Below are 16,763 nucleotides of genomic sequence, written 5' to 3'. Positions count from 1 at the left end.
GAGGCCAGGTCAAAACGAGCCTTATGACCTATTAAATCATTTAGGCTTCATCACAAAAGCAATTGGGAAGTATTAGCATTATTTGAAATAGTGCTTAAGAATTACAGACAAAAGTTAGCAAGTAAAGATATGAACTTATGGGACCCTCCCAAAGAAGTTAACAACCAAGCATTCTGCAGAGGAAGTAGAAGACGGAAGCAGACCTTCTTGCATTATCAACGTGAAACCATGAGGTTTTCATCTATGATGTACAGCCGTAAGGGAAGCCACTGTGTTATAACCTAGGAATACACTGGCACACGATTAGGGACTCGGGGTGTGGGGTTGCAGCAGGGGAGTCCTTTTAGCCACTCTAAGGTTTGAAATCTCTGGTCTGACATGACACTTTTCTGGGACTGGGTTTCTTGAACTGTAAATGAGGGACTGATTAGATCAATGATTTATATTAGGAGTTGACAAATTTTTTTCTGTAAAGGGATAGAGCACAAATGTTTAGAGTTTGAGAGTTATATAATCTCTACCACACCACTCAGCTCTGCCACTGTGGCTCGAGAGGAGCTATAGACGATATATGGTTAAGTGAGTGCGGCTGTGTGCCAATAAAACTTTTTTTATGGACACTGGGGTTTGAATTTTGTTTAATTTTAATATGTCACAAGGTATTCTTTTAAGGGTTTTTTTTCAACCATTAAGAAATTGTGAAACCCATCCTTAGTTTTCAGACAATAAAAACCAGGCAGTGGGCTGGATTTTGGCACATGGGCCATTGTTGGCCAATCCCTATTTGTTTACAACTTTTTTATTTATAGAAAATATTTAATACTTTTTAAAGTTCAACAAGAGTATATTTTCCATATTTTTCCATTTACTAATATATTTTTAAATGCAGTCAATCTATATTGACAAAACTTATGGTGGTTATAAGGATGCTTGCTTTAAGGTTATAGAGACTGATGGAAGGACTCTCTAGAGGACGCAAATAAAATGACTTTCCAGATATGTGTACTATGATCACAGAATAGTGTAAAGAGAAACTACTTCACCAATCCTTATATTGTCACTTAGAGGGAAAAGAGGGTATTTAAAAAAAATACCGCATTAATATTTTTAAGACATTGTTTTAAAAAAATGGGAAAGGGTTAAACAGGTGTTTGTACCCTGATGATCAGAACAGCATTATTCACAAGAGGTAAAAGGTGGAAATAACCCAGATGTACATCCACGGATGAACGGGTAAACGAAATGTGATATATACACTCCACGGAATAGCCTTCCGCCCTTTAGCCAATTCCAGTGATGCTACCACTTGGATGATCCTTGAAGACGGGATGCTAAGTGAAGCAAGCCAGACATGGAAGGACTAAAGTGGTATACTCCCGTTTACACTCACATTCAGAGAGACAGAAAATGGGAGAGTGATTGCCAGGGGCTGAGAGGAAGGGGAAAGTGGGAGTTAATGTTTGATGGGCATGGAGTTTCCGTTTAGGAAGGGGAAGAAGTTCTGGAGATGGGTGGTGGCTATGGTTGTCTAACAGTGTGAACGTACTTGATGCGGCCGACCCTGTGCACCTAGGAAGGGCTAGAAGGGTAAATTCCATGTTATGTATATTTTACCACAGCAATACGAAAGAATGAGACAACGATGAAAGGTTTAACCGAGTATCACCCGAGACAAAAGGAAGAATTAAGAACAGGCTGCTAGTATAGTAAGGAGCACAGGGCTCTTTGAACACAAAGGAACCCAGACGACTTTAATGCCTGTGTGCGGTGGTTGTTTTGGTTTTGTTTTGTTTTTTAGTGGTCCGTTTATTACCAGTGTCTGTTTTTTGAGCACTCTATTCCAGAGCACATTACTTCGGGGAATCCTCTCCACTGCTGTTTTACAAGGGAGGAGACGGAGATTCAGAGACCTTCACTGTCAAGGAACCACCAGGCAGGGGTGAGAAGCATTCCTTGGCTGTGCTTCCAAAGCCTCCATAGCCCACTGCCTCCCTGAATTCGGAGAACATCCACTTACGTTACATTGTTGAAATTGTCTGCCACCGAACACAGGATTTTCTGTGTAATTGATGTAACCAGTGCTACCTCTGAAGGAGAGAGGACTCGGCTGCCTTGCCTTAGAGTGTGGGTCGGCGACACAGGGCCCGCGAGGCCAGAAGGCTGATGCTATGTGCTCACCGACGAAGCTGAGGCCCGGCTGATTTGCATCTCCACTTTGGGTAGAATGACTAATAGAGCGTTTTAGTCCACAGATTCCCACCTCAAACGTTTACACGACACCACTAAATAATAAATATGTGCATGCCTTATCTCTCCTACTTGACTGTAAGATAAAGGCAGGAGCTGAGCCTGTTTAATATTTATATCCTCCATAAGATCGCCCTGTGCAGTGCTTTGCACCAAGTAGGCACTCAGCAAATATTTGTTGAATGAATGCATAAATGAATGTTAAATAATCTGCCTCCAGATTTTCCTTTTGTTTCAAATTTTCTCCTCCATCTGACACATGCAAGTTCCTTCCGTGTCCCTTTCATGGGTATTACAGATGCCCTCAACAATTTTTCGTGTTTTTCTGGCCTGCTTTTTCTCATCACTGCTGAAACAGACTGGGGGCCAAAAATAGAACCTCCTTGACAACTTTGCAGAGGACTTACGTCCCCGATTCCTGAGGTGGCAATACTGATTCTGCTAGAGCAGAATGGGAGTTTTACGACTGCCACATTCTTGATTTTGCCCGACGGTTAAAAGGAATAAAAGTTTTCCCCGAATGGTGGTTAATACAAACGGCAATGACCCTTGGAATGTGGGGTTCAGGAAAAATAGAGGAATGTCACAGCTTGTCTTAAGGATGCTTAAAGATGCTCAAAAAAGAAATAGAATTCTCTCTCTCCTTTGTCCTTCTCTCCTTCCATTCCCACACTTTCTCATTCCCTTCCTCCCTCCCTCCCTTCCTTCTTTTTCTCTCTCTCTCTTCCTTTCTCTTTCCTTCCTCCTTTCCCTCCTCTCCTTTCCTTTCCTTTCCTTTCCTTTCCTTTCCTTTCCTTTCCTTTCCTTTCCTTTCCTTTCCTTCCCTTTCCTTTCCTTCCTCCTTTCCTTTCCTTTCCTTTCCTTTCCTTTCCTTTCCTTTCCTTCTTTCTCTATTTCTTACAATCTCTAGTTTATGGCAGGGTCAGTGACTCACATTTGTTTTCAAGCCAATGCATGTTATGAAGACACAAGACAAGAATGTGCATAAACACATACTCTGCCATAATGCTGATTCCTTTGGATCAAACTGGGGAAAACCCACAGCAACAGACACTGCCTCAATCTAGAATTGTCTCTAATCTGTATACACTGGCACATAGGTTCCCAGTGCTGCTTGAACAGGAATTGGATAGGAGACCTGGCTTCTTCTTTCAGGGACCTTGCAAGATTGCAGGGAAATAAGATAGACACAGAGGTAACAATACAAGGGACATCTAACTCTTAAGTGGGTAATAATCAAGTCTCAATAGACATTTATACAATAGCTTTTATTTAGGGGCTTTTGCTGTATGCCAGACACCATGCTAAGGAGGTCACATATTTATCTCTTTTTTTTTTAATATTTTATTTATTTATTTGACAGAGAGAGATCACAAGTAGGCAGAGAGGCAGGCAGAGAGACAGGGGGAAGCAGGCTCCCTGCTGAGCAGAGAGCCCGGTGCGGGGCTCGATCCCAGGATCCTGAGATCATGACCTGAGCCGAAGGCAGAGGCTTTAACCCACTGAGCCACCCAGACGCCCCTTTCTCTTGAATTCTACCTACAAGCCCCAACCTCAGGGAACAGGAGTTGGGAGGGGCGGGGCACAGTAAGGTGCTGCGGTTAGTGTCAGACTCTGGAATCCGATTGCAAAGCTCTGGTTCTGGGTGTGGCCTGGCCTTTTCCTGCTACAGAGAGAGAACACTCCTTCCCAGAGATTCAGCTGGTGTATCCAGCCTCTACTACCAGCCGCGTGACCTTCCGAGCCTGATGTCCCTCTCTTTGCTTCCATTTCCTCAAGTATACAATAAGGATAATCATAGAACTTACCTTACTGGTTTGATATTAACTGAGATAATGTAAGCATAGAGCTTGAAACAGGGCCTATGTGGAGTCAATGGTCTGTGAATATATCCTGTGAGAGAAAATTCTCAAGGATGACGACCTTGAGAATCAGAGAGGTTAAATAACTTACCAGCGTTCAATCAATAAACCTATACCAGACTGAGAATTCAGACGCAAACTGGACTGATCCCAAAGCCCTCGGACCTCAACCCACTTCACCATAACGGCTGTTCAGAGAGCAGTAACTCACCGTGGATCAGCATGAAGGCAGGAAGATTTACAGGGAATAGGAAAGGGTTTGAAGGAGGGACTCGAATTTGTTGAAAAAGACATGGAGACTGGAGGATTTAATGAAGAAAGATCTCTCGAGTTACCAGAATGTCCTTCCTCGCCAGCCACTACCTCTGGGTTTCTTTTCTTCCCTGCCGGCCGGACTTAGCCTCCTTCCAGTGAGGAAGACACAGGAGCCGAAAAATCCACCACTGAGGATGTCCTGAAGGTCGAAAAACGCTGCTCACCCATCCAGGAACGTATAGTGGTCGCTCTAGGTCTTGGTTTCTTTTGCTCTATTTTAGGTTTTGCTTGCTAATCTGCACATGACTTTGGGAAAGAAAATCTAATATTTTAGCATCTAATTATGTAAATATCTTATTGAAGTTAGAGACAACATTTATAAATGTGGCGGGAAAGGTGTACCACCTCTGTTTTCCTTGGGAGAACTAGGTTTCTCTCAAGTTAAGAAAATAGAGAAACTCTATGTGTACATATGTGTATAAGCATAGTTTCTGTACTTATACCTATACTTACATCTATACATCTATATATCGTCTACATCTACGTCTATCTATATCAGTATCTATCCACATTGAAATGCAACAGAATTTTGGAAGCACTCTTAGCCTTATAAGCTATAAGGAGGCTGGTTGGCAGAATTTAATCTTTATAGTTCACTTAGTGTCTAATTATACCTTACATTTGTAACCTTGAGATCAGCCACAACGATGGTCTCTCATCCTTTCCTTTCTCCATCCTTGGGTTCCAGAGTCTTTAATAGTCTTTGAGGAGGGAGGATGCTGGTAATGCACAGAGAAGGGGGACCTTGGGGACTGGAAGGCAAGGGGAGCAGGCATTAACAAGGCCAAGTGAGCCCAAGTGTGGGAGAGGCCATGGGCAGGTGGAGAAAAGGAAGGTCCCACTCCTGTGAATGTGGGGATGCCTTAAATAGACTAGGTACATTATCCTCTGGTTTTGCATGGAAAACTCTATTTGAGGCTGAAGCAGAGAAGTGACTAAACCTTTTCAGGATTCCCAGTCTGTGTTTGACACCTTTTTGGTGCTCTGCACCCCCATCACCAGCTGTCAGCTGGATTCCACCCATAAGGAAGACGGTCATGAAGACAGTCCCAAATGGACCCACTTAAACAGTTGACAGTAAGGACATATCCTCCTGCTCTGGTAAGGGCACAGGTCGAAGTGAAATGAGTAAGTAGTTTAATGTATTATTCATTTCTCCCTCTTTACCCAGAATGATCTTAGATCTCTGGAACATTTCCGACCTTAAAAAAATGCCCTGAAGTACACTTGAAAATCCTGTAGTTGTTACATTTGGCTTCCAAACTATGTCATACCCTTGTTTGAGGCTTCATCATCTCTTGCCTGAACCACTGCCATAAACCCTTTATCCATCTCTGTGTCTTCCAATCTACTTTGTAACCGAGGCTGCAGTTTTCTTTTTAAATCACAACTCTATAATGGTCATTTTCCTGCTTTCCTGTCACCTATTTTTTTAAACCTTACTTTTCCTTTCTTCCCAAATAAAACATAATCTGGAATCCCCACATATAAAACACTGAAGCAGTTGTGCTCCGTGGAAGTAGGGTTGGGTGCAGGCAGAATCCGTGCCCACCCAGTCTATGTCCCCACGTGTTTTGCCCCCCTGACCTTGGCCATCCCCTCTCCTCTCCGTGGCATCCACAGGATCCCTTAGAACCCGTCTGGATCAGGAGCGGCCGAAGCACATGGCACAGCTTCTTCAGCTCCCCTTCTGTGCAGCTTCAACGCTGGGCCACTCACTGCGTTCTCCACCATTGTACCCTCTGCTCCTCTCCCTGGAATGCTCTCCTCCTTCTCGCTGCCTGGCGATCTCCACTCAAACTTGGAGAAGGAGCTCAGATGCCACCTTCTCTTAGATCCCTCCCCAACATCTCTGGAGAGAGTTGGTCACCCTCTGTGCCCATAGCTGTCCCTGACCCTTTCTATTATACCATTTACGACATTGTTTTGCAGTTCTCTATCTGCAGCTATGTTATCCCTCACTCAGCGATCAGAGAGGTTGTGTCTTACTGTGCTTGTTTCCTCATGTCTGTTCCTGTCTCCTAGCACTGTGCTTGTCCATAACAGGTTGAAATGATCATCACTGGTGAAATTGAGGAAAATAGTGCACTGAGCTCAAGTCAGGTTCAAAAAGTGTCTTGAGTCCCTTTGATAGCTTAGCAAACTTGGTGAAAATAAGTGAATGTTTTCTTCATTCTTTGTGGAGTAAACTAACAATTATAGTTTTATCCTTTAAACTATACCATCGGGGTACCTGGGTGGCTCAGTGGGTTAAAGCCTCTGCCTTTGGCTCAGGTCATGGTCTCAGGGTCCTGGGATCGAGCCCTGCATCAGGCTCTCTGCTGAGTGGAGAGCCTGCTTCCTCCTCTCTCTCTGCCTGCCTCTCTGCCTACTTGTGATCTCTGTGTGTCAAATAAATAAATAAAATCTTAAAAAAAAAAAAACCTATACCATCAAGATAAAATGGACTTCTTTAGGGTACATGTTCAGTCACAATGTCCAGAGTCAAATAAAACTGAAGAAAAAGGTTCTCTGGCATTCCTGGGATATGATCCTACTTCTTCTTCAAGGCCTAATTCACACATTGTCTTCTCCCAGGGGCCTTTGTTGGCTTATCATTCCTATGTTTGTCTCCTTCTATTTAACTCTTCTAATGATGATTGTTTCTACTGCATAATTCATTCCTAAATTCCTTACCCTGGACTCAATCAGTATTTTGGATTGAAATATGTTGATCTACGCAAGCAAAAGCTGTGTTTCATGGCTCTTTGTGTTCTGTCTCTTCTGTTAATCAACAAAGGACTCGGATCTCCAAGGATTCTTTTTCAAAAACTTCGGGGGAAAAAAAAACCTATCCAGGGAAAAGAAGGCTTACTGAAACATATGCCGTTTGTTATTTTGAGCACGTGGTTCTTCCTTAGAAGTTGTATAGAAAGGTAAAGATTACTATCTAAAAAAGAGAGAGAGAGAAATATTTAGCAGCTTCCACATTTCAAGGATGTGGTGGAATTTAACTAAGGACAAAATCTGTCTTTGCTAGGAAAATGCAGTAATGGGTATTGTTAGGTATGCAAAAGGAAGTCCATGAGCTAGATGGACTGTAACAGGAATGCTCACTTTTTTCTGGTAGGCAGGGGGTACTGGGAGCCAGGAGAGAAGGAAAATTGGAAAATGGGGGTCTTGGTAGGGACCGTGGACCCGGCAATATGGTGGCAGGCCAGGACCCAAGACAAGAAAGGACTGGTTAAGAAATTTCCCTCTGGGAGATGGGTGAGGAACTATAAGAACAATATTCTCTTATATTTGATGTTGAATTGTTTATTATTCCATGAGGAGCTGGTCCCTCTTCATTATTCCCAAGCATTCAAAAAAGTCTGTTGCGCACAAAGGCTTTTTGTTGGCGGTGTGTGTCAGAAGGAACGAGGAGAAAGGTGGCTGCACACAGCATAGAAAGAGGAGAGGAGTCACAGGAGAAGGGAAAGTCAGCAAGGAGTCAGAAGAGGCAGGAAGTCTGGGTAAGGGGGAAATAGGGTAGCGACAGACTCCAGGGTAATACCATGGAGTCTTAAAGGGCAGGCTATACATCTCCCAGTTCCAGGATTAGGGGCTTAAACCATTTCCTCTGGATATGAAAGAAAAGGATGATCTTTTCCTTTGGGTTACAAAAGAAATGTTTACCAGAAGGGTGTGTGTGCTCTCTCAGAAGGATGCTTCTCCCCACCAGCAGGGCTATCACAGGGCTTCTGTTAAGACCTGGGCATCTCGATTTTAGAGGACTGATGTCTCATTTGTCACATTGCATATGGTACGGTGTTCTGTTGTAAGGATGTGAAACCATCTTGTAATTTCGCTTTTGATATTATATATTCTTGATGTCATTACTCACTGCCATTTTAGTTTCGTGTCCTATTTTGGATCCAATTAGTTTTTAAGATCAGATCTTAAACATTTTCATGGACCTCTCTGCAAAGCCTGTGAACTGCAGCCCTGTGCTCAATACAGCTAATTGGTAAAACGTTCATTGACGACAGTAAGCTCTTTCTTGCAGAGGTAAAGCCAGTTCCCAAAGAGGTATTATCAGCTTCTCTCGACAAACACAAATATTTAATTCACACCCACAAATGCTTAATTTGGACCCTGATTGCTCAAATGGAATTTCAGTGGGTTAATTAAACTAGCATAGAAATAATTTTTAGTGTAGGTCTTTATCTATAAGCCTTTTGGTTATCAGTGAGGGTCTTGTTTCTAATTAAAAAACAAAACGAGACAATGCACAGAGTAATTAGTAAATTAAAACCTTCAAAGTAAACCTCAAGGCCTGATAAGAACTCTAATTTTTAGAAGTGTTTTTATGTCAAGAGACAATTTAAAGTACAGGTTTTATAGATATTTTCCTTTTAAATAGAATTCTCTTAGCTAATCAGATGTTGAGCGGCGTTTCCTTTAATTTTATCTGGCCAAGCTTCCCTCCATCTGTTTTCCCATAATTCTCTCATTCTCTCCTCCAGATGTTTGGCACGGCATCTCAACTAGATGTCTATTTCTTCTTGTTCTCCTTCACCTCACATGAACCTTCCAAGTCATAATTCTTTAGAAATAGACACAAGGAGCCTTAGTCCAAATTACCATCTTTTACTTAAGGACTTCCATCTCTAAGGTCAGTCCAAATCAAAATAATTTCTCATTGTAGAATTTCTTGGCTGTGTATATTTAAAAAAAAAATAAAAGAGAAAAAGAAACCAGAAGCCCAAGATTGTTAAGCAACATCTTTGTGTTCACACAAGCCAGACTCAGGAACAGGAATTAAACACCAAGAATTTTACTTTTGATTCTTTTTTAACATTTGATTTACTGAAAGCTGAAGCCGTTCTGTCAGTCGTTGTACAGCTTCAACTCTGATCAATGCCTCTATTCAATGGGAGGTCAAATACCTGAAGGGAAATAAGAGAATTCTCTGGAACATATGGCAGGAAAGGATCATTTGTGTGTGCTTGCAGAGAAGACAAATGACTCGCCTTGCCCGCTCTCTCACTGTGTCAGTGTTCTCTGCCGCTCAGCCGGTCCTAGACACTCTTGTGCTCCAGCGAATCTGCTGCGTTTCAAAGCAAACTAAATGGAAATAAAGGTTTAACTATCTGGAAAGTAAATCAGGATTTAAAAAAAATCTAGCGGCATGAAAAAAAATTTTCTGACAGTGTACAGCATGTTAGGAAAATTCTTTTCTGAGACCACCTGCTGATATTCTATTTTATAACTGGAGAGAATACTGCCTTATGTCCAAAACTTAGATAGAACTAAAGCATTTGATGGGAAAGAAAAAAAAATACCATAAACCTCATTAAGAACTTAGGTAGTTTTCATGGTGCAAATGAATCCGCAAAACAGAAAAGTTTCTCCTTCCTCATGTCTCGTGTTTACCCTTTATTCTTCCACCTCCACGGGCAACATCTGGGTAAAGTCAGTATGGGCTCGCGCTGCACTTGGACGGTGGTCTTCAGCACGTGTCTCCCTGCTTCCAGGCCCTCCAGGATCCTGTCCGTCTATGTACTAGAACTCCCTCCACGGAGAACTCTGCATTTGTTTAGAAGAAATAGCTCACGAGGTACTGGGGGAGAAGACAAAGCACCAAGGACCCACTCAGGGGCTTGGGTGGAACGGTCCCGAAAGAGGCGAATGAGAACAGTGCCTTGCCTGAGTCATAAAGAAAAGGAGTAGAAAAACAAAAAAAGCAGGGAATCGGAAGTCGATGGAATGCGCCCAGATGATGGCAGAATATAGCTCTCTCCTTGATGTGTCTTGTCGCATGACCCCCACTCCTCTTTAGAAAGTTACGAAGCTTGTAAAATATTTGGAAGTCATGGATTTGGGGGACACCAAGGATGAAGCCGGGCATCATATCCACATAGACGGGCACGACACAGGAGCATGGAGCTGTTGGAAATTGAGAGGAAATATACATAAGAAAGTGTGGAAAATGTAGGAGAGCTTTGAACCATGGCAGGTTGTGGCATCAGGCTCCTGTCAAAGCTCTCCAGGTGCGGGCAAGCTGGCTGAGCTTTAGGTTAGACTGCGAATGAGTCACATTACCTGTGGAGTTGACTTTGAATTCATCAGTTTGACTTTCCAGCCCTGTGTGATCTTGCCTCCGTTGACTACATTCCAGACTCCTTTCCCTCCTTTGATTTAGTTAAACTGAGCTACTCATTTTCCCATGAACGTAAATATTACATTTCTGTATCACCAGTTACTGCCTGAGTGATCGGGGAAAAATTACTTAGCATTTCATAATTTCAGTCTATTTATCTGGAAATTACCTGGGAATAAACTCATAGGGTTGTTTCAAGAATTAAACGTGATCACATGGGTTAAAAAGAATCTGTAACCTGCTTTTCACACTGTGACACACCCAGTGAGTGTCATCTGCCACCCACTCTGTCCCCATTGTCACTTATGAATTTTTGCTTCTATTAGTCCTTTTGCCTGACTGTTGCTTTCCCCTGCCAAGTTCAAAGTCCACCTACTTCAAAATACTATCATACTTTATCGCCTATGGCTAACATTGTAGTAATTAATGTTTCTCTTATCTCTTCTGGTGGATTATAGACATCCCAAGAACATTCACCTTTATCTCCCTTATAGTGTCTAAAGAGTTTCAAATAGTATATGCTCCATAAATATTTACTGAATACATTCTCCATGATTATTTACCAAGATGCTCCACATGATTTTCAATCACAAAATTTAAATTTATTCCAATAAATTCTCAAAAACAAGGCAGAATTTCTCTACTAAATATTTCCCATTCAATTTTCAAGGACCACATTTTAAATATCAAGCCACATTCCCTTGAATATGTCTATCACAGCCTAGGTCATAACTAGTACAATGTTTTGACATAAATCAAGTCCATAATATGAAATTGAATAGAACTTATTTCAAGCTTCATACTAATGAAGGAAGGAAAATAAAATCATTTGGAAAAGAGCTGCCAAACATTGGACAGCCTGCTAATTTAAAAAAATGAGATGTTTCTTTTCACCATCCCGAAGATATTGGGATGGCAGGTGTGCCTGTTTTATGTTGTTGCTTATGTTTTCAATTGAGGAGTAAACTTTGTCTGTAGCCAGTGAATCATCCGAGCATTTTGCAAAACTTAATTGAGAGGTCATTATTTGCTTTGCTTCCTACTTCCTCCACATCTTCACAGCCTATCAGCAATCTCAGTGACGCACCACTCTGTTGGTAATTCATACGGTATATTCAGAACCACAGATCATGGCTGTTAGACCTGCCAGATGTTCCTAGTCCCTTGCTGCAATTAAGCTCCAACATAGCCCAATTTGAAAGAGATGAAGAAACCACAGTTCTCATTAAGAATATTCATGAGTTTGCACCTTGGAAAGCCAGAAATCACATATGTGCCAGAGTGGACAAGGTCCTATCCTTCAAGAAGAGAAAAAATAAATATATATGGTTGTAAATAGGTCACCAGGTGTGCACTGTTGGGAAGTTCTGAAGTGAAACAGGAGGTATGAGATTGAGGGAACTATCTGAACTCTCAACCAAACCTGTCTTAATAAGAATTTTAAGGGCTATATGGGAACTCCTAGCCCTGGCTGTATGTTATCATCTGATAAGCTTAAGAAAGAAAATCACCCATGCCTGGGTCCACCCGCAGGGCTAGTCTAGATCAAGAAAAAGAAGCAGTACTGTTTGTTGGCATCCCCATCTCCACACAGAAGTAGCCTCCAGACAGTTGCTATGGTAACCACGAGCATGTTCTTCTTAGACATTAAAAATGAGAACGCAAAGCATGTTCAGCTGGACTAGAAACAGGTGCCATGTGTAGCATGTTCAAACTAGGGTCAACTAATCAAATTAGGTAATGCAGAGGTTTTCTGTGGCACCTGCCATAAGTTATCAGCAGTTCCTAAAGGCACCTTCAGAAGCAAGACAGGGAATGACCTTCATTATGACATTCTCCTGAAGTGGTAGGGTTCATACTTTGTAAACCACGTGGGGTTCGGTCCATTGTGATTCTGGAGTTAAAACCCTTGAGAAGATGTGGAACACATGATTGCAAGTTCAGTTTCCATCATTAACCAGCTGTGAGACTTGGGCAAATCTAATAAAATAAAGGTTTTAAGAGGTAATTTTAGGGTTAGAAGGGGCCTTAGAGGCAATGTATTTTATCCTACCGTGGATATCTGTTATGCGGGGGCTTCAAAACCCCATTTCCCTTTTATTCTGTAGCTGATTCTTGGCTTTCTTTTGGAAATCAGTCTTCCCTCACTCTCAGGCTTTGTACCAACTCCACTCCTGGCCCCAGAGGAGGGCATATTGCCTAGGTCTGACCAGTTGAAACACTGTATTCTCCATTCAGAAGGCGAATGGTTTAGGGATGTGATGAAGTTGATTAAATCCAATGAAATTCAATTCTGGGACTTTTCCTAGAATTACAGTGAAGGACAAACCTTTTTTTTTTTTTTCCACTGGGCTTTAAGATTTTGCTGGGCTTTAGGTTTTTAGGAAATAAAGCTGAATATGCGAGTAGCAATTTGGTCAATACAGAAGGAGAATATGTGTGAGGATGAAGCCAACACAATAGAAATTAGAGCTAATACTGAGCTGTACTATCCTGGTGACATAATTTAAAGTTATGCTTGAAATTGGCTTACTTTTTTTTAGTTACCTAAATCATTGAAGTCCTTCCTTTTTAAAAAAGAAGCCAGTTTGAATTGGATTTCTTTTACTTATGTCCAAAATAGTTTTGGTTACTACAAACTCCTTATTTTAGAGGCTTAGGAAAATGACACCAAAAGTGGTGATGACTTGTCCAGACCTAGACAAAGTGAGAGGCAGGACTAGAACCAATTTCTGGGCTTCTTAGTTCAAAGACTTTTAAAAATACATCCAAACCTTGATTTTTTTTTTTTTTAAGTAACAGTACTGACAGCTTTGAAATTTCCATTTAACGGACTCTTCCCTCCTTTTTAGTAGCATCAATCTTCTTGTAATTCTTAATAGATTAATTTTCTTGGGACCTTTTGCTGTTTCCAAATTCACTTAGTTTGTAACCTGTGTACTACGAAGTTAGCGAGAAACAAATGAAACAACAATTCACCACTCAAATCAATACTTTGGCTCAGTGTAGATCAAATAAACAATAGGTTCTCTGTGTTTCTTATTTTTCAAGTTTATTTTTCAATAGATTTTTCAACGCATTATAGCATCAAGACTCAATTTCCAATCAGAGACAGAGGAGATGGATATCTTAAAAAGGAAAAATGTGAAATTAGAGATTAATATTAAGCTAAAAATTAAGCTCCCCCAACAGCCTTTCTCATTCTGCAGCTAGTGAATTAAAAGCCAAACAATTAAATGTTTTGCTAAATCTGTCAATCCAGCTTAAGCACTTTGTTCTCCTCAAACTATGTCCCCTCATGACCCACTGTCCATCTCTCTATGATAGCACTTATATTGAATGCTTAAGTGTCTGTCTCCCTCACTGGACCTTGAGCCCCTCAATGTCAGGGACCTTGTTTTAATTATCTCTAGGTCGCATGGACACTCAATCATTATGCACACTGTGGAGCAGAAGTTGGAACACATGGCTGTTTCTAGTCACTTAGAGCATTGAATCAATGTGCTTTCTTTGACAATTTCCAAGTTCTCATTGGTCCGTTATTAGAATGTGTGAGAAAATTTTCTCATATCTCGAAACTGATTTCAAGTTTTGAAAGTTTCCACATGGACCATTTTTAATCAAGCAGAACCTTGTGGGATTATAGACCCTAAAGTGTCATATCTGATTGTTATATTTTATGAAAATATCAATGTCTTCAGTTATCATCTAGAAGTGATATTGCGGACTGGCACTCAGATGCTGTGTGAACTATGAGAATCTACATTCCAGAATCTTCTCAGATCTTACTTGCTATCCTTCCCATTTGTCTCACATCATCTGGGGGATAGAAAGTGTGAACCTTTTTTGTTTTATATACCATGAAGTATTGAATCCAACCAGAGAGAGACTAGGAACATTATGGAGTTTCATGTTATTATGTCTACATGTAAAAGTAGACATGTCTACATTGTAAACCTCTACTCCATTCAGAATGGAGAGGTTGGAGACACTTTTAATCTAGGGAAGGAGTGACATTAAATCTAGCAGTGCATAACTATTTGTCTCTTAAACTAGGGAAAATAGAGAGGAAATTATAGCACTGTTCATTTTGAAGAAAATAGTGCATCCAAACAATTTTTATTGGAGATTTCAACTTTCTTTTTCCATTTAAAAGTGAAATATTATTTTTAAATTGGCATATTAATGTAAAAGAAGAGGCCAGCTCTACATATAATACCTCTTTCATTCCTCACAACATCCCTAATAAAGTAAATATTATTGTTCACATTTTAAAAATGAATGATAAGCTTTAAGGAGGTTAAGTAAATTGTCCATAGTCACCCAGACAGTAACCAGCTGAAGTGGATTGGAAGTCAAGTATGCTTGGTTCATAGCTTCTCTCCTGACAGCTCTGTTACATGACTTCTCAAAATACGGTCTCAACAACTTGGTAGTTTCTCCATCTATTGTGTGTCAGCTACCATGCTACCTGCTTTACATTCTTTATCTTTGTTAATGCTCACAACACTTCTGTGACTTGGGTATTATTGGGTATTATTATCTGTGTGTTAGAGATCAAGAAACCAGCTTAGGTAACTTGCCCAAGGTCATAGAGCTTATATGGTAGAATCATGCTCTTTACTCCTTCTGCTAACACTTGGTAAACACAACCTCTGTGTTGGGCATCACAGGACCAGAGTTGGGCCAAGGTGAGAAAGAAACACAATTTCTTTTCTCAGCTACTTTAAATATTAGTAAAATGTTTTTTAATGAAGATATTGATTTGTGTAAAAACTGAAAAATAGACATCAAAGCATTAGTGTCTCTGAAATTTGACTTTAGACTCTCGAAGGACCTCACACACTCCTGTGCCTTCCTGGACCCTCTTTGAGAATTGCCAAACTGAGTTTAGTCCATTTGCTTTGGAATCTAGGAAAAACTTCTGTTTTTACCCTGGGGCTTTAAAAAATCATTGGCTTCCAAGGACAGGGAGTGAAAGGATGGGCAGATGGGCAAGGGGAGTGGGAGGTGCAGGCTTCCATTTATGGAATGAATAAGTCGCGGGGATGAAAGGTAGGACCTAGGGAATATAGTCGATAGTCCTGTAATAGCTTTGTATGGTGACAGATGGCAGCTACACTTATGGTGAGTAGCGCTTAATGTATAGACTTGTGGAATCACTACGTTGTGTACCTGAAACTAATGTAACTTTGTGCAGCAGTTATACTTCAGTTTAAAAAAAATCCCTGGTCTCCTTTCCAGTCTTCTTTGGCCCCACACCCACTCAGTCTCTCCTATATGGAAAAGACTTGACCCACTGATGCCCAGACACCTTTATTCTTATTCTGTTTGTCTCCTTTCTTCTGCTGGTCCAACACTTCCCATGAGGAGTTTATCCTGTCTGCTTCCATTTCCATATGTCCTGTTTTCCCTTAAGTTCCTGCAATCTACGATTATCCTGAAGTCTGAATGCAGGCAAAATTCTCAGAACAGAGAAGGTGTTCAGTAAGTGCCAGCTATCCTAGTTGCTGCCACTGTCACTGCTCATATGTGTGCCTCACTATCATACCAAATGTATTCGATTCCTAGGGCTGCCATAACAAATTACCATAAACGTGGTGGCTTAAGACAACAGCAATGTATTATCTCACAGTTCTGGAGACCAGAAGTCTGAAGTCAAGATGTCTGCAGGGCTTCATTCCCTCTGGTGGCGCTGGGGGGAAATCTGTCCCATGCTTCTTCCAGCTTCTGACACCTGTTGGAATTTCTTGGTGTTCATTGTCTTGTGGACACATCACTTGAATCTCTGCCTCTGTCTTCACGTTGTCTTCTCTTCTGTCTGCATGGGTCAGATGTCTGATTCTCTCTTATAAGGACACTTTTGATGTTATTTAGAGTCCCTCTGGAGGATCTACGATAATCTACTCACTACTAGATCCTTACCTTTATCATATCTGCAAAGACCGTTTTCTTAGATAAGGTGATATTCACAGGTTGCAAATGGTAGGATTTGGACATGTCCTTGGGAGCCATTATCACCAAATTAGAGGCTTTTTAAGAAGAGTGTCCATTTCCTTCATCTTTGTACCTCCCACAACATCTAGAACTGGTGAACAGAGGATGATAGATTCATGGGTGTCCATAAGTTATTAATAAGTAAACAAATGTGTAGATAAGTAAATTACAAAAGACGGTCATGCCTGGATGGATGGTGAGAGTGTGCCTAAGGTCTG

This window comes from Martes martes (assembly GCF_963455335.1).
Source record: "Martes martes genome assembly, chromosome: 3".
In the NCBI taxonomy this organism is placed as follows: Eukaryota; Metazoa; Chordata; class Mammalia; order Carnivora; family Mustelidae; genus Martes; species Martes martes.
Note: the sequence above shows the minus strand (reverse complement) of the source record.